Below are 22,440 nucleotides of genomic sequence, written 5' to 3'. Positions count from 1 at the left end.
ATGCCATGAAATGTTCCAATGTCAAAATTATTGGAATCCCTGAAGGGGAGGAAAAAGAAAGAAGTCTAGAAGATATAGTGGAAGAAGTTGTCTATGAAAATTTTCCCAATCTCACGAATGGAAACAATGTTCATGTACTAGAGGCAGAGAGATTTCCCCCCAAGATTTTAGATTCTCGAAAGTCCTCGCGACACCTTATAGTTAAAATGAGGAATTATGTTTCAAGACAGACCCTCTTAAAAGCAGCTAGGACAAAGAAGCTCCTTACATACAGAGGAAAGCCTATTAGAATTACGTCAGACCTGTCTACAGAGACCTGGCAAGCCAGGAAGGGCTGGCAAAATATATTCAGAGTACTAAATGAGAAGAACATGCAGCCAAGAATACTCTATCCAGCAAGACTGACATTCAAAATGGATGGAGAGATAAAGAGTTTCCAAGACCGGCAAGGCTTAAAAGACTATGCAACCACCAAGCTGACACTGCAGGAAATATTTCCTATAAAAGAGAAAAAATCCCAAGAATATCATTGAACAGAAATATAGAAACAATCTACAGACAGAAAGACTTCAAAGGTAACACGATGTCAATAAAAACCTCTCTCTCAATAATCACTCTCAATGTGAATGGCCTAAATGCGCCCATAAAATGACACAGGGTTGCGGATTGGATAAAACGACAGGACCCATCCATATGTTGTCTACAAGAGACCCATTTTGAACCTAAGGATGCACCCAGACTGAAAGTGAAGGGATGGAGAAGCATCTTTCATGCCAATGGGCCTCAAAAGAAGGCCAGGGTAGCGATTCTCATATCAGATAAATTAGATTTTAAACTAAAGACTGTAGTCAGAGATACAGAAGGACACTACATAATTCTTTTTTTTATTTTTTTTTAAGATTTTATTCATTTGCTACAGAGAGAGGTCACAAGTAGGCAGAGAGACAGGGGGAAGCAGGCTCCCTGCTGAGCAGAGAGCCCGATGCGGGGCTCAATCCCAGGACCCTGAGATCATGACCTGAGCCAAAGGCAGAGCCACCCAGGTGTCCCGGACACTACATAATTATTAAAGGGACTATCCACCAAGATGATCTAACAATTGTAAATATATCTATGCCCCCAATATGGGAGCACTGAATTACATAAGAAAACTATTAATCAAGATAAAGAGTCATATTGATATGAATACAATAACAGTAGGAGATCTTAATATGCCTCTATCAGAAATAGATCATCAAAGCAGAAAATTAATAAAGAAATAAGAGCATTGAATGAAACATTGGACCAGACGGACCTCATAGACATATACAGAACATTCCACCCTAAAACAACAGAATACTCATTCTTCTCAAGTGCACATGGAACCTTCTCCAGAATAGACCACATTCTGGGTCACAAAGCAGGACTCAACCGATACCCAAAGACTGACATTATTCCCTGCATATTCTCAGATCCCAATGCTTTGAAACTGGAGCTCAATCACAAGGAAAAGTTCAGAAGGAACTCAAACACCCGGAAGCTAAAGACCACCTTGCTTAAGAATGCTTGGATCAACCAGGAGATCAAAGATGAACTTAAACAATTCATGGAAACCAATGAGAATGAAGACACTTCGGTCCAAAACCTATGGGATACAGCAAAGGCAGTTCTAAGGGGGAAATACATAGCCATCCAAGCCTCCCTCAAAAAAATTGAAAAATCCAGAATACACCAGCTGTCTCTACACCTTAAAGAACTGGAGAATCAACAACAAATCAAACCAACTCCACACACAAGAAGGGAAATAATCAAGATCAGAGCAGAGATCAATGAGGTAGAAATCAGAGATACAGTAGAATGTATCAATGAAACTAGAAGCTGGTTTTTTGAAAGAATCAATAAGATCGATAAACCATTGGCCACACTAATCCAAAAGAAAAGAGAGAAAGCCCAAATTAATAAAATGATGAATGAAAAGGGAGAGATCACAACTAACACCAAGGAAATAGAAACAATCATCAGAAATTATTACCAACAGTTATATGCCAATAAACTAAGCAACCTAGATGAAATGGATGCATTCCTGGAAAACTATAAACCCCCAAAATTGAACCAGGAAGAAATTGACAACCTGAATAGACCGATATCTAGTAATGAGATTGAAGCAGTGATCAAAAACCTCCCAAAACACAAGAGCCCAGGACCTGACGGATTCCCTGGGGAATTCTACCAAAGTTTCAAAGAAGAAACAACACCAATTCTCCTGAAGCTGTTCCAAAAAATTGAAGCAGAAGGAAAACTTCCAGACTCTTTTTATGAAGCCGGCATTACCCTGATCCCCAAACCAGGCAAAGACCCTACCAAAAAGGAGAATTTCAGACCAATATCCCTGATGAATATGGATGCTAAGATTCTCAACAAGATCCTAGCAAACAGGATCCAGCAGCACATTCAAAAGATTATCCACCATGACCAGGTGGGATTCATCCCTGGGTTACAAGGTTGGTTCAACATTCGCAAATCAATCAATGTGATAGAACAAATCAGTAAGAGAACAGAGAAGAACCACATGGTCCTCTCAATTGATGCAGAAAAAGCATTTGACAAAATCCAGCATCCGTTCCTGATTAAAACACTTCAAAGTATAGGGATAGAGGGAACATTCCTGAACTTAATAAAATCTATCTATGAAAGACCCACAGCAAATAGCATCCTCAATGGGAAAAAGCTTGCAGCCTTCCCGTTGAGATCAGGAACACGACAAGGATGCCCACTCTCACCACTCTTGTTCAACCTAGTATTAGAAGTCCTAGCAACGGCATTCAGACAACAAAGAGAAATAAAAGGTATCCAAATTGGCAAGGAAGAAGTCAAACTCTCTCTCTTCGCAGATGACATGATTCTTTATATGGAAAACCCAAAAGACTCAACCCCCAAACTACTAGAACTCATACAGCAGTTCAGTAACGTGGCAGGATACAAAGTCAATGTACAGAAATCAGTGGCTTTCTTATACACTAACAATGAAAGACAGGGAAATTAGAGAATCGATTCCATTCACCAAGAACCATAAGATACCTGGGAATAAACCTAACCAAAGAGGTAAAGGATCTGTACTCAAGGAACTACAGAACACTCATGAAAGAAATTGAAGAAGACACAAAAAGATGGAAGACCATTTCATGCTCTTGGATCGGAAGAATAAACATTGTTAAAATGTGTATACTGCCTAGAGCAATCTATACTTTTAATGCCATTCCGATCAAAATTCCACCGGTATTTTCCAAAGAGCTGGAGCAAATAATCCTAAAATTTGTATGGAATCAGAAGAGACCCCGAATTGCTAAGGAAATGTTGAAAAACAAATACAAAACTGGCGGCATCATGTTACCCGATTTCAAGCTTTACTACAAAGCTGTGATCACCAAGACAGTGTGGTACTGGCATAAAAACAGACACACTGACCAGTGGAACAGAGTGGAGAGCCCAGATATGGACCCTCAACTCTATGGTCAAATAATCTTCGACAAAACAGGAAAAAAATATACAATGGAAAAAAGACAGTCTCTTCGATAAATGGTGCTGGGAAAACTGGACAGCGATATGTAGAAGAATGAAACTCGACCATTCTCTTACACCGTACACAAAGATAAACTCGAAATGGATAAAAGACCTCAACGTGAGACAGGAATCCATTGGAATACTAGAGGAGAACATAGGCAGTAACCTCTTCGAGATCAGCCACAGCAACTTCTTTCAAGATTTGTCTCCAAAGGCAAAGGAAACAAAAGCGAAAATGAACTTTTGGGACTTCATCAAGATCAAAAGCTTCTGCACAGCAAAGGAAACAGTCAACAAAACAAAAAGGCAACCCACGGAATGGGAGAAGATATTTGCAAATGACAGTACAGACAAAAGGTTGATATCCAGGATCTATAAAGAACTCAAACTCAACACACACAAAACGGATAATCATATCAAAAAATGGGCAGAAGATATGAACAGACACTTCTCCAATGAAGACGTACAAATGGCTATCAGACACATGAAAAAATGTTCATCATCACTAGCCATCAGGGAGATTCAAATTAAAACTACATTGAGATACCACCTGACACCAGTTAGAATGGCCAAAATTAGCAAGACAGGAAACAACGTGTGTTGGGGAGGATGTGGAGAAAGGGGAACCCTCTTCCACTGTTGGTGGGAATGCAAGTTAGTGCAGCCACTTTGGAGAACAGTGTGGAGATTCCTGAAGAAATTAAGAATAGAGCTTCCCTATGACCCTGCAATTGCACTGCTGGGTATTTACTCCAAAGATACAGATGTAGTGAAAAGAAGGGCCATCTGTACCCCAATGTTTATTGCAGCAATGGCTACGGTCGCCAAACTGTGGAAAGAACCAAGATGCCCTTCAACGGATGAATGGATAAGGAAGATGTGGTACATATACACAATGGAGTATTATGCCTCCATCAGAAAGGATGAATACCCAACTTTTATAGCAACATGGACGGGACTGGAAGAGATTATGCTGAGCGAAATAAGTCAAGCGGAGAGAGCCAAGTATTATATGGTCTCACTTACTTGTGGAGCATAACAAAGAACACGGAGGACATGCGGAGATGGAGAGGAGAGGGAGTTGAGGGAAACTGGAAGGGGAGATGACCCATAAGAGACTATGGACTCTGAAAAACAACCTGAGGGTTTTGAAGGGGCGGGGGGGGGGTGGGAGGTTGAGGAACAGGTGGTGGGTAATAGGGCACGTACTGCATGGAACACTGGGTGTGGTGCAAAAACAATGAACACTGTTATGCTGAAAATAAACAAATTAAAAAAAAAATTTACTTGCTTGATCAGGTGAGTGTTTAGGTCTCCGGTTGGTCAGTATCATCTCACAGTAATGCAGCCGCGACTTGTCAGTTCCTTCTCAGAACTAGCTTTTACTAGAAGTTCTGATTCATAGTCAAAAATGTTTATTAATACCACATATTATATGATTTCACTTATATGAAGTGTCCCAAACAGGCAACTCTCTAGAAATAGAAAGTAGATTGTTGGTTGACTTCCGTTAGGGTTAGGGCAGAGAAGATTGCTGATGGTTAGAAAATTTCTGTTTGTGGTGATGAAAATTTCTACAGTTAGATTTATAGATGATATATTCACAACACTATAAATAAATACTAAACCCCATTGAATTCTACACTTCAAAAGGGCAAATAGTTCATTATGCAAATTCTATCTCAGGGAAGCTGTTTTTTTGAAAAAGGAACATTTGTTAAGTACCTACTATGAATTTGGTGATCCTAAGTATTTTCTGGTGATTCCATTTAAACTTATTTCAGCACTTTGACTGCTTTTGTCAGTGTTTCCGTTAATTTTTAAGTCACTTTCCTAGATAATTTCTTAGAATCTTTTTCTTCCCTTCCATTCCCAGTCTCAGCTAGCCCAGAACTGTTTTGTAAATCACTCACACTCCCAACTTCCTTCTGTCCATTTTGTTTGTAGTTACTATGTTAATATAAAAAACCCCAAACCCAGCAATCTGAAGATTTTTGAAGTGGACTGGATTGGGAATGGGATTTTGGTGGTTGTGGGAAGTAGGCTACTAGTCACCTTTTACTGCTTCTGGAGCCAGACTTTCTCCTCTAGCCAAACTATTTCTAAGTTTCTTTATATATATCACATATGTTCCTTTGTCCCCGTTTTTGTTCCTGCTGGGCCTCTTGACTCCTGGGTTGCTTCATCTTCTTTGCCAGTTGAAGACCTATGAGTGTTCTTTCAAGATCTAGCTCAAATCTTCATACCTCTTTCACAGAATTTTTCTCATTACCCATGTCTACAGGATTAGGTCATCGTCTGTTTTCTTGGGGAACGTATTGTAGGCATTACTCATTGAAGCATCTGGGCACAAGCCACTTTATATACCTTATATTCTGGGTACCCAACTTGTTAAAATTCCTCTGGGTGAACATGTCTTTTAGCATTGGAATTAGAAGAGCAAGCGCTTTGGAACCATACACTCAGGTTGAAATTCTGGTGCCATGACTTAGTGCTTTGTGAGCTGAGGCAGTCTTCTGTAACCACTCAGGTTCAGTGTCATCACCTGTCCTCTAAGCTCCATGAGAGCAGAGACCTAGTCTGTTTTCTTTGAGGTTATATTTCCTACATCTAGAACAGTGACTGACAGAAATAGGCTGCGATAAGGATTCAAAGTATTTGTTGAATGAAGGAAGGAATGGAAATAATAACTATGACCATAGTGCTGGGGTGAGGATTGAGTGAGACAGGGAACATAGGTTCCAGAGCAAAGGGCTTTCTCAATTAAAATTAACTGTTTTTTTCTGGTCTTCTTGAGCCCCTTATCAGTTTATTGCAGAATCTGGTTGAGTGTCTCCTTTTATTTAGTAGATGCTTGTGTCAATCGGTGTTGTATCAGAGAAACAGAATGAAGAGATTTATTGAAAGGAATTGGCTTATATGGTTGTGAGAGCTTGCTTGGTTAGTCTAAAATCCATCAGGCAGGCAGTCAGACAGGGTTTGAAAATCTCAAGCAGAAGCTGAAGTCCAGTCCAAGGTGGGATTTCTTCTTCTTCAGAGAAACCTCAGTTCTGTTCTTAAAGCTTTTCTTTTTTTTTTTTTTTTTTTTAAGATTTTATTTATTTATTTGACAGACAGAAATCTCAAGTAGGCAGAGAGGCAGGCAGAGAGAGAGGAGGAAGCAGGCTCTCTGCTGAGCAGAGAGCCCGATGTGGGGCTCGATCCCAGGACCCTGGGATCATGACCTGAGCCGAAGACAGAGGATTTAACCCACTGAGCCACCCAGGCGCCCCTTAAAGCTTTTCAACTGATTGTATGAGGCCTACCCAGATAATTCAGAACACTCATTTTCCTAAAGTCATCTGATTAATAATCACGTGCACAAAATACCTTTACAGCAACATCTAGGTTAGTGTTTGATCCATAGACTATAGCCAGCCAGAGAAATGTGACCATGACAACATCTCTTTGAACATTTCTTTAATTATTACTTAATGTATCATTGGGGGTGCTTTATTAAACTAGAAATGTAGTAAGTTCAGAGTACAGTGGAGGGTTTTGTGATATGTTGCAGATTCCATTCACTTCTTAACCATTTATGAGCATGTGTTATGTGTCAAGTACTATATTATACATGAGCTCAAGGAGCTCACATTTTGGCCTGAAAGAGAAACAAGTGGCTAGGCCCCACAGTTCATTGATTTAGTAGCTATTTATAGGGATAAGTATAGGGATCACAGAGGAGAGACACCTAAGTTTGGTGATCTTTTTAGTAGTGAGGTGGATTTTTTTTTTAAGGTTTTATTTATTTATGAGAGAGAGAGAGAAAGAGGCAGGCAGAGAGAGGGAGAGGCAGGCAGAGAGAGGGAGAAACAGGCTCCCTGCTGAGCAGAGAGCCCACCACGGGGCTGGATCCCAGGGCCCTGGGATTATTGACCCAAGCCGAAGGCAGATGCCTAACTGACTGAGCCACCCAGGTGCCCCTGAGGTTTTTTAAAAATACTATCTTAGCTGAGATAGCATGATGAACAAGAGTTATCTAAGTAAAGGAAGGAAGAGGATAAGTAGGTACCAGGTAGCAGGAATACTGTTTTCTTATCTAGTTGCAGGAAATAATGTTGTGTATTTGGGGAATTAAAAATAGCTCAGAATAGATGGGAGGTAAACCTGGGGTATGAGTTGGGCAGGGAGAAATGTAGGGTGTTGCTTGTGGAGGACAGGGAAAGAGGAGGCTGCGCCCATAAGTTACATTCTGCAGAGTCTTGTAAACTGGGAAAACTTATTAAGAGGATCGGGTCCCGCATCGGGCTCTCTGCTTGGCGGGGAGCCTGCTTCCCTCTCACTCTCTCTGCCTGCCTCTCTGCCTACTTGTGATCTCTCTCTGTCAAATAAATAAATAAAATCTTAAAAAAAAAAAAAAAAAGAAGTTGGACTTTCTCTACAGAGTGGTGGTGATCCAAAGAAGAGGTTTAAAGAGGAAAGTAATTGAATTGGTCAATTTGAGCTTTAGAAAGTGTGTTCTCAAATAGATTTGGCATTTGTAGGGCAGGGATGTGGTACTTGGAGAAATGAAGACTGGGAGACAAAGTAAGAAGCTGGTGAGTAATGGTGGCCAGAACTAATGAAGTGGCAGTGTGAAGTCACTATAGTCAAGGGAAAATGAGCAATTCGTATTGATTGGACCTGGGCCTAGGATTGGAGGTTGAGGGAATACTCAAGGATTACACAGAGCTTTTTAGATGATGGGTCATTCAGGAAGAGAGTACAGGAAGAGGAATATAGGCATCAGGGCACCAGGCTGGGTCATTCACTAGAGCACACAACTCTTACTCTTAGGGTTGTGAATTCTAGCTCCACATTGGGAATGGAGCCTAGATACATACATACATATGTACATAAATATTATATATGTAAGTATATATTATATATATATATCTCTCTCCAGATATGTATATGGAGAGAGAGAGAGAGAGAAGATATGTGGGCATCAAGTTGTTTTCAGCTTTGAATCCAGAGAGTTTAAAATAATGCTGGAGCATCAAAGTATAAATACACATAGGCTTTTGGATGTATGAGTTGGGAGCAAAGGAAAGAGCTTTAGGCTGATTTCTGGACTTGGGAAGTAATGACTTCTTGATGTAAATGAAGCCTGGAAAGTGGTTGTGGTCATGAGGTGAGGGTAGAACACACTGCAGATCTGCTGAGGAAAGAATGTGGAGGGATTTTTAACCGGTGGGTGATGGAGGCGTGTGTGGCACAGATGATTAATACAGTCAGAGTGTGGAGACAGTGTTTATTCTCCTGCTGCTATGTGCAGCACTCAAGTCTCTGATGTGCAGCTTTCCCCCCAGGTACGCAATTCTGTAAGATCCAACCCATGAAAGGAAGAGTTTTAGAGCTGTGCTGATTGTATGCCAGGCATTCAAAAGAAATAGGACTGCTTCCTAAATAAATGTATTTATATGGGAATTGTGCAGCATACTCTTTTTTGGTTGACCATTCTTTTTTTTAACCTCATTGTTGAAGACATTACCAGTTAACTCCTTTTATATATGTTCACTGTCAGTCAGTACAGTACAAGTCCCTGAACTTCTCTGAATCTCATATTCTAATGAAATAGGAATTTAGATGAGTTAATTTTCTATATGACTTTATGAAGTACAATAAATGGGGACAATATAATAAGCTAAAATATAATTTGAGCTCAGATTTCATACTTGCAGTAGCAAGTATTTCTCTTACTTTTTTTGTTTGTTTTAGAGGATTTTATTTATTTATTTGAGAGAGAGAAGGAGCACAAGCATGGGGAGTGGCATAGTCAGAGGGAGAAGCAGCTCCCCACTGAGTAGGGATCCTGAAATGGGGCTCAATCCTGGACCCTAGAGTCATGACCTGAGCTGAAGACAGACACTTAACTGACTGAGCCACCCAGGTGCCCCGATTTCTCTTACTTTTGATAGAAATTGAGATCCAGTAAAAACACCAGACAAACCGCTGAAAAAGTACTGGCTGTTTCTTCTGTGTGTATGTAGCCATAGTTGCTAGCCACTAGGGGTCAGGCTCTTCATAAACAGTTAATACCCTCCAAAAGTTCCCAATGCACACTATTTGACTCTAGAATTGTTGCAGTTTGTTAGACTACTCAGTATCTCCAGCCCCAGCTAAACATGCTTGGTAGTTATATATTTATTTCAATTTATAATGAATACAATTTTGAGAATTCTTTTGGCATTCTGATTTGGTCTTGCATAATTGGAGAAAGTAAGCATTGAGTGCTATGGTATCTTTGTTTCCTCCTATGTCATTTTATAATTGACATTTGAAAAAATTGAAATGTAAGAATATCTGTCTCTTCACAGATAAAGGAACAGTTCACCTCTTACCTTTCACAGATTTCTTAATCTTTCACTTTGATTGTTTCTAGAAATTACTTATTTTTTAAAAAGGTCTTCTTTAGGAACCAAATAGAATTAAGTAATAGTTTTGGACTAAAGGGTAGGAATTTTCAATGGGTCATAATGGGGAATCCAGAAATTTCCTTCTTTTCATTGGTATAAGAGCCAGAATAACTTAGTATGGAAGAGATAAATAGATGATACCTAATTTGTATTCCTTTGGGGACTTACTTTTGAATGATTTTTCTGATGAAATTTAAGAAACTGTTCATAGACATTTGTGTTCGCATTAACAAAGTAATTACTAACAGTGGTTTTTTAAACATTTCAAAAGAATTTTAGAAAAAACTTACTTTGGGGGCGCCTGAGTGGCTCAGTGGGTTAAAGCCTCTGCCTTTGGCTCAGGTCATGATCCCGGGGTCCTGGGATCGAGCCCCATGTCGGGCTCTCTGCTCCACGGGGAGCCTGCTTCCTCCTCTCTCTCTCTGCCTGCCTCTCTGCCTAGTTGTGATTTCTCTCTGTCAAATAAATAAAAAAATAAAAATTAAAAAAAAAAAAAACAAAAAAAAACTTACTTTGGGATGCCCGAGTGGCTCAGTCGGTTAAGCATTTGCCTTCAGCTTGGGTCCCTGCTCAGCTCAGAGTCTGCTTCTCCTTTTGCCTCTTTCCCTACCCGCTCTTGTGTTCTATCTCTCTCTCTCTTAGTCACTCTGTCCCAATAAATAAAATCTTTCAAAAACAAAAAAAGAAAAAACTTATTTCACTTAAAAAAAACAAGTTTACCAGGGTGCTTGGTGGCTCAATCAGTTAAGTATCTGCTTTCGGCTCAGATCATGATCCCGGAGTCCTGGGATTGAACCCCACATTGGGGCTCCCTGCGCAATCGGAGTCTGCTTCTCCTTCTCCCACTCCTCCTGCTCATGCTCTCTCTCTGTCTTTCACTCTCTCAAATAAATAAAATCTTAAGAAAAAAAACACACACACGTTTCTCTAAATCCTTCAAAATTTTTTTAAATGGCAATCTGTCCATTATGAAAAGTTTTTTTTTTTTTAAGATTTTATTTCTTTATTTGACAGACTGAGATCACAAGTAGGCAGAGAGGCAGGCAGAGAGAGGTGGGGAGCCAGGCTCCCTGCTGAGCAGAGAGCCCGATGCGGGGCTCTATCCCAGGACCCTGAGATCATGATCTGAGCCGAAGGCAGAGGCTTCAACTCACTGAGCCACCCAGGTGCTCCCATTATGAAAATACTTTTGTGTGAGACTATAGAATTTGGGTATTGGTCCAGAATAATGACGTCTCATTGATTGTTAAATTGGTGTTTTATAGTAAATGCTTTGTAAACATAAGCTTACATTTAAGTAATAGTCTTCTTAGATTAAAATTGATGCTTTCACTTTCCTTGAAAGCACTGCTATTGTTCACTCCCTCTTTCTTTCTTTTCTTCTTTTTCATTTCTTTCTTTCTTTCTGCTTTATTTGGATCTAGGACAGAATGCTGATAATTTTACTACACTTTTTTTTATAGTCACAAATAGGTATACTTCTTTTATCTCTGTCTTTCTCTGAATCATCCAACACTATAATTTTTCCTGATTACAAATTGATTTCAGATGATTCACACTGCCTATTAAAATGCAGGTCCACATACTAGTTATCTTCACCCAAGGGATACACAGTAGGTACAGTGATACCTTTGAATCCCTAGAAAAATTGGCACTCTGAGTAAGTTGTTTATATCCTGCCCTCAAGTGGTATCCTTAGTATATTCACTTTTTTCTGATTGCCCCCTATTTTTTTGTTATTCTTTTCTATAAGTACTTAATAGATCCTGAATCAAGATTGATATGTCTAAATGATTGAAAACCATCTTTATAGGCATGTTCAAATTTGTTGGCTCTGCTAATATTTATAATGCTATACATAGGATATTTTATCTAAGTAATCTCTATATATTAATTTTTAACATGTCCAGAGATCATTCATATATTATGTAATTTACCCATTTAAAATATACAATTCATGGTTTTTGATAATTTTTCAAAATGTGGCAAAATATATATACTTATATATATAATATAAAATTTGCCATTTTAATCATTTTTAAATGTACAGTGCAGTGACATTAATTACATTCATATTTCTGTATGATATAAATAACTGAAACCATTATTTCTAAGACCTTTTTTATCATGCCAAGCAGTGCTCTGCAGTCATAGAGCAATAGCTCTCCATTTCCCCCTATACCCAGCCTGTGGTAAGTTCTCATCTCCTTTCTGCCCCAGTGAATTTGACTAGTCTAGATATTTCATATAAGTGGAATTGTTGGATATTTTACTTTTGTATATGGATTATTTCACTTACATGAAGTTTTCAGGGTTCATCATGTTGTATGTATCAGTATTTCCTTCCCTTTTCATAGCTGAGTAATAATCCATGACATGTATATACTGGATTGCTTTTATTAATCTGCGGATGGGCACTTGGGTTGTTTCCACCTTTCGGCTATTGTAGGTAACGCTGCTCTGAATATTGGTGCACGGGACCCATGTTAATCTCTTTGCTTCAAATTCTTTTGGGTTATGCTTAAGAGGAATTACTTGGCGGTCAAATGGTAATTCAGCAATCAGTTTTTTGAGTAACTACCAAACTATTTTCTGCAGTGGCTGTAAATTCCTGTCAGCATTGTGTACTTACTAATTTCTCCACATCCTTGCCAGTATTTGTAATTTTCCATTTTTTCTGATAATAGCAATCTGAGTAGGTGTGAAGTATAGTATGATCACTTTTAATTTTTCAATTTTTTTTTTCCAAAACTGAAATCACTTCAGTATGGTACAAATGATTACATATAGGTTCAGGGTTTCCACAAATAGGTTATGCTGTCTTCTAAACTTATTTATTACAGAGATAGGTATTCATATTTTGTATCATCTATATGAAATCATGTGTATGTATTAATATAAACTTAAATCCTAAAAAAGGCAGAGCACTCAACATTGAGACTTATAATCAATGAAATGAAACAAATATAAATAAGGAGTTAAAAATAAATAAGCATAATAATATATTTTTTAAAGATTTTATTTATTTATTTGACAGACAGGTCACAAGTAGGCAGAGAGGCAGGCCGAGAGAGAGGAGGAAGCAGGCTCCCTGCTGAGCAGAGAGCCTGATGTGGGGCTCGATCCCAGGACCCCGTGATCATGACCTGAGCTGAAGGCAGAGGCTTCAACCCACTGAGCCACCCAGGTGCCCCAAGCATAATAATATATATATATTTTTGCATAATAATATTTTTAACATTTGTTGAGGACACTAAAATTTTTTCTGTTCTAAATACTTTTTATTTTTCTATTAACTGAATTATGGTTGACATACAATATTATATTAGTTTCGGGTATACAACATAGTGATTAGACATTTATAAACATTATGGGGGCTCCTGGGTGGCTTAAGTGGTTAAGTGTTGGACTTTTGATTTCAGCTTAGGTCACGATCTCAGGGTTATGAGATTGAGCCCCACTTTGGGCTCTGAGCTGCATGTAATGCCTGCTTAAGATTCTCTCCCTCTCCTTCTGCCCCACCCCCAGCTCACATGCACATACATGTTCTCTCTCTCTTGGGGGGAAAAAAACATGATGAAATACTTTCCATGATAAGTCGTTAACCATCTGTCACCATAAAAGTTTATACAATGTTATTGACTATTTCCTATGCTGTACTTTATATCCCTATGATTTCTTTATTTTGTAATTGGAAGTTAGTACCTCTTCATCCCTTTCACCTATTTTTCCCATCGCTTCACTTCTGTACCACCCCTCTCACTCCCCACCCTCAGCAACCATCATTTTGTACTCTGTATTTGAGTCTCTTTTGGGTTTTTGTTGTCCGCTCATTTGTTTTGTTTTTTTAGATTCTGCATATAAGTGAAATCATATGGTATTTGTCTCTCTGAGTTCTTTCACTTAGTGTAATACCTTCTAGGTCCACCCATGTTGTTGAAAGTGACAAGATCTCATTCTTCTTTTGGCTGAGTAATATTGCATTGTATATATATACCATGTCTTCTTCATCCATTCATTTATCAGCAGGTACTTAGATTTCTTCATATCTTGGCTCTTGTAAATAATACAACAGGAATGACAGGCATTCATACATCTTTCTCAATAAGTGTTTTTGTTTTCCTTGGGTAAATAACCAGAAGTGGAATGACTTAGTGTTTTGAGGAAACTCTATACGTTTTCCAAAAGTTGCTATACCAGTTTACATGCCCACCAATAGTTCAGCAAGGTTCCCTTTTCCCCACATTTTTGCCAACACTTGTTACTTCTCGTCTTTTCAAGGATAGCCTTTGTGACTGGTGTGAGGTGATATCTCATTGTGGTTTTCATTTGCATTTGCTGATTAGTGATATTGAGCATCTTTTCATATAGCTGTTGGCTATTTGTTGTCTTTGGGAAAATGTCTGTTCAGGTTCTTCTGCCAGTTTTTTTAGTTGATTTTTTTGTTTGTTTGTTTGTTTTGAGTTGTATTGATTCTTTATATATTTTGGGTATTAATCTCTTCTCATTTGTATTATTTGCACATATCTTCTCCCATTCAGTAGATATTGCCTTTTCATTTTGTTGGTTTCCTTCACTGAGAAAAAGCTTTTTAGTTTGATGTAGTCCCATTTGTTTATTTTTGTTTTTGTTACACTTTCCTAAGGAGACATAGCCAAGAAAATATTACTAAGATTAATGTCCAAGAGTTTACCTGTGTTTTCCTTTAGGAGTTTTATGGTTTCAAGTCTTATATTATGTGTTTAATCCATTTTGAATTTATTTTTACATATGGTAAAAGAAAGTGGTCCAATTTCATTCTTTTGCATGTGGCTGTCCAGTTTTCCCAACACCATTTATTGAAGAAACTGTCTTTTCCCCACTATATATTCTTGCCTTCTCTGTCACAGATTAAGTAACCATATAAAAATGGGTTTATTTCTGGGCTCTGTATGATGTTCCATTATTCTATGTGTGTCTTTTTGCACCAGTACTGTACTGTTTTGATTACCATAGCTTTGTAGTAGACCTTGGATCTGGAATTGTGATACTTACACTATCACAAGTTTCTTTCTTTCTCAAGTTTGCTTTGGCTATTTGGGTTCTTTTGTGGTTCTGTATAAATGTTAGGATTAATCTAGTTCTGTAAAAAACACTGTTGGTATTCTGATAGGGATTGCATTGAATTTTTAAATTGCCTTTTGGATAGTTTAGACATTTTAACAGTATTCTTCAAGTCCATGAGCATGTTATATCTTTCCATTTGTTTTGTATCAGCATCAGTTCATTTCATCAGTGTCTTACAGTTTTCATTATATTGGTCTTTTACCTCCTTGGTTAAGTTTATTCCTAGGTATTTTTTTTCTTTTTTTTTTTTTTTAAAGATTTTATTTATTTATTTGACCAAGTAGATAGAGAAGCAGGCACAGAGAGAGAGGGAAGCAGGCTCCCCGCTGAGCAGAGAGCCCGATGCGGGACTCGATCCCAGGACCCCGAGATCATGACCTGAGCCCAAGGCAGCGGCTTAACCCACTGAGCCACCCAGGCGCCCTTTTTTTTTTTCTTTTTTGGTGTAATAGTAAATGGGATTACTTTCTTAATTCTCTTTCTGCTAGTTTATTATTAGTGTAAAATTTCCATATATTAATTTTCTGTCTTGCAAGTAAATGGGATTACTTTCTTAATTCTCTTTCTGCTAGTTTATTATTAGTGTAAAATTTCCATATATTAATTTTCTGTCTTGCAACTTCTGTCTTTGCAACTTGCAAAAAAAATAGTTTTTTGTTGGAGTCTTTAGGATTTTCTATATATATTACCATGTTATTTTTGAGTAGTAACAGAGTGGATGCCTTTTTTTTCTTTTGCTTGCCTGATTTTTGTGGCTGAGACTTCCAGTACCATGTGAAATGAAAAAGGCAGGAATGGACATCCTTGTATTGTTCCTCATCTTAGAGGAAAAGTTTTCACTTTTTCACCACTCAGTATGATGTTAACTGCAGGTTTGTCTTATATGGCCTTTATTATGTTGAAGTATGCTCTCTCTTTACCCACTTTGTTGAGAGTTTTTAACATGAATGATGTTGGATTTTGTGAAGTGATTTCTCTGCATCTATTGAGATAATCATATGATTTTTATCATTCATTTTGTTAATCTGGTGTATCGTGTTGATTGATTTGAAGATACTGAACCATCTTTAATCTCAGGGATAAATCTTATGTGGTCATGGTGAATGATCCTTTTAATGTATTGCTGAATTTAGTTTGCTAATTTTTTTTGAGGATTTTTGCCTTTATGTTCATTAGGAATATTGGCCTGTAGTTTTCTTTTTTCTTTTTTGTAGTGTCTTTGGTTTTGGATACCAAATGGGTAATGCAGACCTTATAAAATGAATTTGGAAGCATTCCTTCTCCTCAGTTTTTCAGACTGTTTGAGAAGACTAGGTATTAGCTCTTTCTTAAATGTTTGGTAGAACTCATCTGTGAAGCCACCTGGTCCTCAACTTTTGTTTGTTGGGAGTTTTTTATTATTGGTTCATTTTCATTACTAGTAATCAGTCTGTTCAGATCCTCTATTTCTTCCTGATTTAGTCTTCAAAGATTTGTATGTTTTTAGGAGTTTATCCATTTCATCTAGGTTGTCTAGTTTGTTGGCATATAATTTTTCATAGTAGTCTTACAATCCCTTCTATTTCTGTAGTGTTGGATGTAATTTGTCCTCTTTTGTTTTTTATTTTTTTAAAATATTTTATTTATTTATTTGACAGAGAAAGAGAATAAGCAGGGGGAACAGCAGAAGGAGAGGGAGGAGCAGGCTCCCCGCTGATAATGGGACTTGATCCCAGGAGCCTGGGATAATGACCTGAGCCGAAGGCAGACGCTTAACTGACTGTGCCACCCAGGCGCCCTGTCTCTGATTTTATTTATTTGAGTCCTCTCTCTTTTTTGCTTGATGTGTCTGGTAAAGATTTATCAATTTTGTTTATCTTTTCAAAGAATCAGTTCTTAGTTTCATAGATTTTTTTTCCTGTTTTTGTCTCTACCTTGTCTGTTTCCAGTCTGATCTTTATTATTTCCTTGATTCTACTAACTTTGGGCATTGTTACTTGGTTGGTTTTTACTTCCTTTAGGTGTAAGGTTAGATGGTTTGAGATTTTTTTGGTTTCCTTGAGGTAGGCTTGAATAGCTTTAAACTTTTTTTTGAGGTTTTCTTTTGCTTTGTCTCAAAGGTTTTTAACTGCTTTGTTTCCATTTTCATTTGTCTGAATGTATTTTTTTTATTTCCTTTTTGATTTCTTTGTTGACACATTGGTTGTTTGGTAGCATGCTTAGCCTCCATGTATTTGTGTTTTTGTCTAGTTTTTGTAATTGATTTCTAGTTTAAAACCATTGTATTCAGGGGGCGCCTGGGTGGCTCAGTGGGTTGGGGCCTCTGCCTTCAGCTCGGGTCATGATCCCGGGATCCTGGGATTGAGCCCCACGTCAGGCTCTCTGCTCGGCAGGGAGCCTGCTTCCCTTCCTCTCTCTCTGCCTGCCTCTCTGCCTGCTTGTGATCTCTGTCTGTCAAATAAATAAATAAATAAATAAATAAATAAATAAATAAATAAATCTTAAAAAAAAAAAACCATTGTATTCAGAAAAGATACTTGATATGATTTCAGTTTTCTTAAATTTATTGAGATTTGTTTTATGGCTTAATATGTAAACCTGGAGATTGTTCCATGTATACTTGAAGAGAATGTGTGTTCTGCTGTTCTTGATGGGTGTTCTGTGTATATTCAATCCATCTAGTGTAATGTGTCCTTAAAGCCATTCGTTCCTTGATTGATTTTCTGCCTGAATGATCTATCTATTGATCATTGATGTAAGTGGATTTGTTAAAAGTTCCCTAGTATGTTCACTTTTAAAACAGCCTGTATGTGCAATTTACTTTGTAACACAGGTACAGCCTGCTAGAGCAGTATTGTACTTCTTTGGTAACTTGTAAATAGGGTAATTTGGGGCCATTTATTTAATCCCTAACAGATAAGTAAGTAATTATATAGTGGTTTCTACTGCAAGTCACTATGTCTTTTTTTTTTTTTTTTTTTAAAGTAGGCTTTACACTCAGTGTGGAGCTTGAACTAATGACCCCAAGATCAAGAGTTGCATGCTCTATGACTGAGCCAGACAGGTCCCCCAGCAAGTTACTGTGTCTTACAGGGTATATGGTAGTGAGTGGAAATTAGCCCTTCCCCTCAAGGAACCAAAGTCATGTGGCATATAAGACATGTATACTTACAAACCCTATAAAACAAAAAGCATGCTATACATGGTATTGGAGGTGCTCGTAATAGGGAGAACCAGAGCTAGGTCAGGTAGAAGAAGGGCAGCAGTAAAGAGATAGGCCTCGAAGGATGAGTGGAATTTCAATAGTATGAAACTAGACCATTAATTCAGGAGGTTCCCAAAGGGGTATCTGACCCCGATCTATGGGCAGTTCACAGATGGTTTATAGGAAATGGTTTAATTGAAAATGTTAGACTAAGAGATTGATGTTTTTTTAAAAACTCAAAACAAGAATCAAAATTTCAAAATTTCATTTCTTTGTTTTTTTCCCTAGGCTTTAAAAAAGTTAAGATAATTCTGGCATAGCAGGCATCTTATATTTATAAAAGCATTATTTCTTGAAATTGTATTCTGTAAGCTTTGATGGAAATGCATGTTTGGACTATTTTAAGTACTGTACCATGGTTCTTTACTTTCCATAGTATATAGTACATAATTTTTTGTGTCATATACTACCACAGTATATACTGGAATATTTTTGAAGATACACTAAGGAAGCAAGATTCCCTTCTGAAGTTGTGTGTTGGCTATGACACTTCTACAAATATTTAAATATAAATTCTAATTTTTATTACATTTTACATATTATGTATTTACATAATTCTCATTTGATCCTTAGGAAAACACTGAGAGACAGGGCAACAAATACTCTTGTTTCATGGGAAGTAAAATTGAGGGGTTTTTTTGTTTCTTAAAAAATATTTATTAGAGAGAGAGAGAGAGCCTGAGAGGGGGGTGGGTCAGAGGGAGGAGCAGACTCCCCACTGAGTGGGGAGCCCGAAGTGGGCCTGGATCCTGGGATTCCCAAGGCAGATGTTCAACCCTCAACCAACTGAGCCACTCAGGAACCCCTAAACTTGAGGTTTTTAGTGGTGACCAGCCAGGTGGAAAGTAGTGGAAACAGTAGATACAAAATCTAGTGTTCTTTGTGTGTTGCTCCTAGAACTAATATTTAGGTTAATGCAGTTCTCATAACTGGAAGGATAGCAAGTACTTAAGCTGTTTGGTTTTTTAAAATTATAATATTTTATCTTAAAGCTTTATCTCTGATTTCATAAGGAATGTGAGCTATCAGTAGATATCACTCCTGAAACATACCAGGGAAATGATGAGCTTTTTGAGATGGTGATACTTAGAATTAGCCTGTCATGTTGTTGGAGCACTGATGAAAGAATCACCCTTTTCACATGGATATAATGGATTTCATACAGCATTTGAGCATTATGCACTGAATACACATGTAATCTTTTCCCTCTAGGTGGCTGAGTCTGTATAGATTTGGACTACTGAGAAATGTGTGCTCTTCTACCTTTATTTTGCCCTCCTGCTCTGGGGCTATGCATTACGTTTATAAAGTAATGAAATATGAAATCCATTGGCTATGTAACAGCAGGCACTCAATTTAAAACACATTTGGGAAAGGAAATAACAAAGCAAGTTAGAACAAATATTTGTTTATTACATGCCCAAAAACTTTGGGGGGAAGGAGGAGAGACAGACGAAACTGTAGTGCCTTTGCACTGTAACAGGGTCCAGTAAGTAAAGGTTTATTAGATTTCTATAACATACTTCATTTTCTTGGACGTAATCATATGAACTCTGTTTTGAGATCATTTTCTTGAACAGAGGAGTGGTAAGTTACCTGTATCTTTTATGTTCCACAGAAAACTTGGTTTTAAAAATGGATTAGGGCACTTGGGTGGCTCAGTCTGTTGAGCGTCTAGACTACTCTGGGTTTTGGCTCAAGTCACGATCTCAGGGTTGTGGGATGGAGCCTTGCATTGGGCTCTGTTCAGCAAGGAGTCTGCTTGAGATTCTCTCTCTCCCTCTGCCACTACTCCCACTCGCTTACTCTCTCTCAAATAAATAGATCTTTTAAATAATTTTTAAAAAAGAATTAAAATAATTACTTATGATTCTGAAAATTCCCAACATGAGGAAATGCTTTTGAAGATGCTGATCACAGTTACAGAACAGGAAGTGATCATGTGATGGAATGACGTTTGACAAACTGGACTATTATCAAAATTAATATTTCAGATCCCTTTGTGTTTATAAGCAAGGATCAGCAATTTTGTTTGGAACCATTTTTGTGTGTCATAACACACAAAGTTTGAGTAATGCATAAAGATTATCCCTGGAGAGAGAAGGGAATACAAAAGAGATGCATTATAACATTCAGTTAACCAACAAGGAAAAAAGTCATTTTCTCATCATTCTCTCAAAGTATTAAAAGAATTAAATTATGATAGTGCTATAGTACCAGAAGAAAAGAATTTTAGGGTTTATCTAAAGTGTACTTGTCATTGCTCTCTTTTACTCCCTGACCCTTTTACACTTTGTCCCACTGTAAGATGGCTTTTGCCTTCACCACTATGTCAGAAGAACTTAGGGCTGTCTGGATATTTTTTATCTTCCACCCTGGACAGCTTTTCATTCCTTAATGTGGCTTTCTTCCCATGGCACCTGTGGAAAAAGTCTTTGGCTTTTCCCATTCCTCTTTTAATTATTCCTTGTTATTGTAGGCACCTCCTAAATATTGGTGTCTTAACAGACTTTATTTGGTCCTTGACACTTCTTCTTTTTTTCCTCCATGGACCGTTTTATTTATTTATGTCAGACAGAGTTGTGGCTGTTACTGATGTGGCGTTGATTTTCAAGTCCTTGTTTCCTGCCCATTCCTCTCTTGAGCTTCAAACCAAATCTTCCCCTGCCCACTGTACCAGTTCTAGAGTAGGTGTCCAGTAAACATCTGTGGAATGAATGTACAAATGTTTAGAACTTAGCATCTCCTTTCCCCTCTAAGCCAACCTGTCTTGTCTATTCTCTGTCTTCTTGAAACAACTTCAGTGTATCTAAGCTTGACTTGAAAGCCTTTGATTCATTCTCGTTTTCCTCATTACATATTTACTCCACAAGTATGAGTCCCTATCCAGGATTGGGAAAAAGATTGACTTGGGTGCTGCCCCAATGTTCCAAATCTGCTTTAATTGCATTTCAGGCAGGCTTTATTTAGACCTCATCAAAATGCAGTATAATATAAATTCCCTTTGTCTCTTCCTGCCTCTCCCAAGTTTGTAGGCATGTAATAAATAAATATTCTAATTTGTTTTATTATTTCTTTTCCCAAACTTACATTAAATTGGCTGATGTTCTGTATTGTTGCACTTCATAGTTTATGCATCTTGAAACATATGCTAATTGAGTTTTTTTAACCTTGCTCTTGCAAATAAATCCCGAAGATTTAAGTGATAAATCAGTATGGGTGGACAGTCCCAAAAGTTTTTTTTTTTTTTTAAGATTTTATTTATTTATTTGAGAGAGAGAGAGAGAGAATGAGAGAGAGAGCATGAGAAGGGGGCGGCCAGAGGGAGAAGCAGACTCCCTGATGAGCAGTGAGCCCGTTGCGGGACTCGATCCCCCGACTCCAGGATCATGACCTGAGCTGAAGGCAGTTGCTTAACCAACTGAGCCACCCAGGTGTCCCCCAAAAGTTTTTCCATGTAAATCCTTTAGGACTTCACTGTACACAAAAAGTAAAATGGTGGGGCGCCTGGGTGGCTCGGTGGGTTAAAGCCCCTGCCTTCGGTCCAGGTCATGATCCCAGGGTCCTGGGATCGAGCCCCACATTGGGCTCTCTGCTCAGCAGGGAGCCTGCTTCCTCCTCTCTCTCTGCCTGCCTCTTTGTCTACTTGTGATCTCTATCTGTCAAATAAATAAATAAAATCTTTAAAAAAAAAAAGTAAAATGGTATACAGAGTGAGAGAGGATAGCAGAAGTATCTTTAAGAACATGAGTAGTGCTTGATACATTAAATGATAAAATGATATCACTTGATTGTAATAGGGTTAGTAGTTTACATGTAACCAACATAGAAATAGATAAGGTATTATTCTTTTTGAATTGTCTTTGGTAGTAAATTAATAAATTCTGAATGTCTCTTGTTGTGTTTAAACCATTTTCTGTAATATCTTAAATAAGTAGGTACGGTGGGAAACATAACCTTTTGCACTTGGTTAAGAAGTTTTAAAAACTATTTTTGGTTTGGCATAAGCATAAGTACCTCTTCTGCATGGAGGATAAAATGGAAAAGACTGCGTTAGGAAAATACTTTAATACAATATGGTATGCCAGTGTGGTTGGTGGCTGATGTTCTTGA

General features: G+C 37.9%; 1 protein-coding gene across 1 annotated transcript in view; it reads left to right on the top strand.

The window, feature by feature from the left end:
* Positions 1-22,440, top strand: part of SCAMP1 (secretory carrier membrane protein 1) — a 141,262-nt gene that overhangs the window by 115,879 nt on the left and 2,943 nt on the right. The gene's annotated exons all lie outside the window — the stretch shown is intronic.

Source organism: Meles meles, chromosome 3 (assembly GCF_922984935.1).
Source record: "Meles meles chromosome 3, mMelMel3.1 paternal haplotype, whole genome shotgun sequence".
NCBI lineage: Eukaryota > Metazoa > Chordata > Mammalia > Carnivora > Mustelidae > Meles > Meles meles.
Note: the sequence above shows the minus strand (reverse complement) of the source record. Positions and strands in the feature narration are given on the sequence as shown.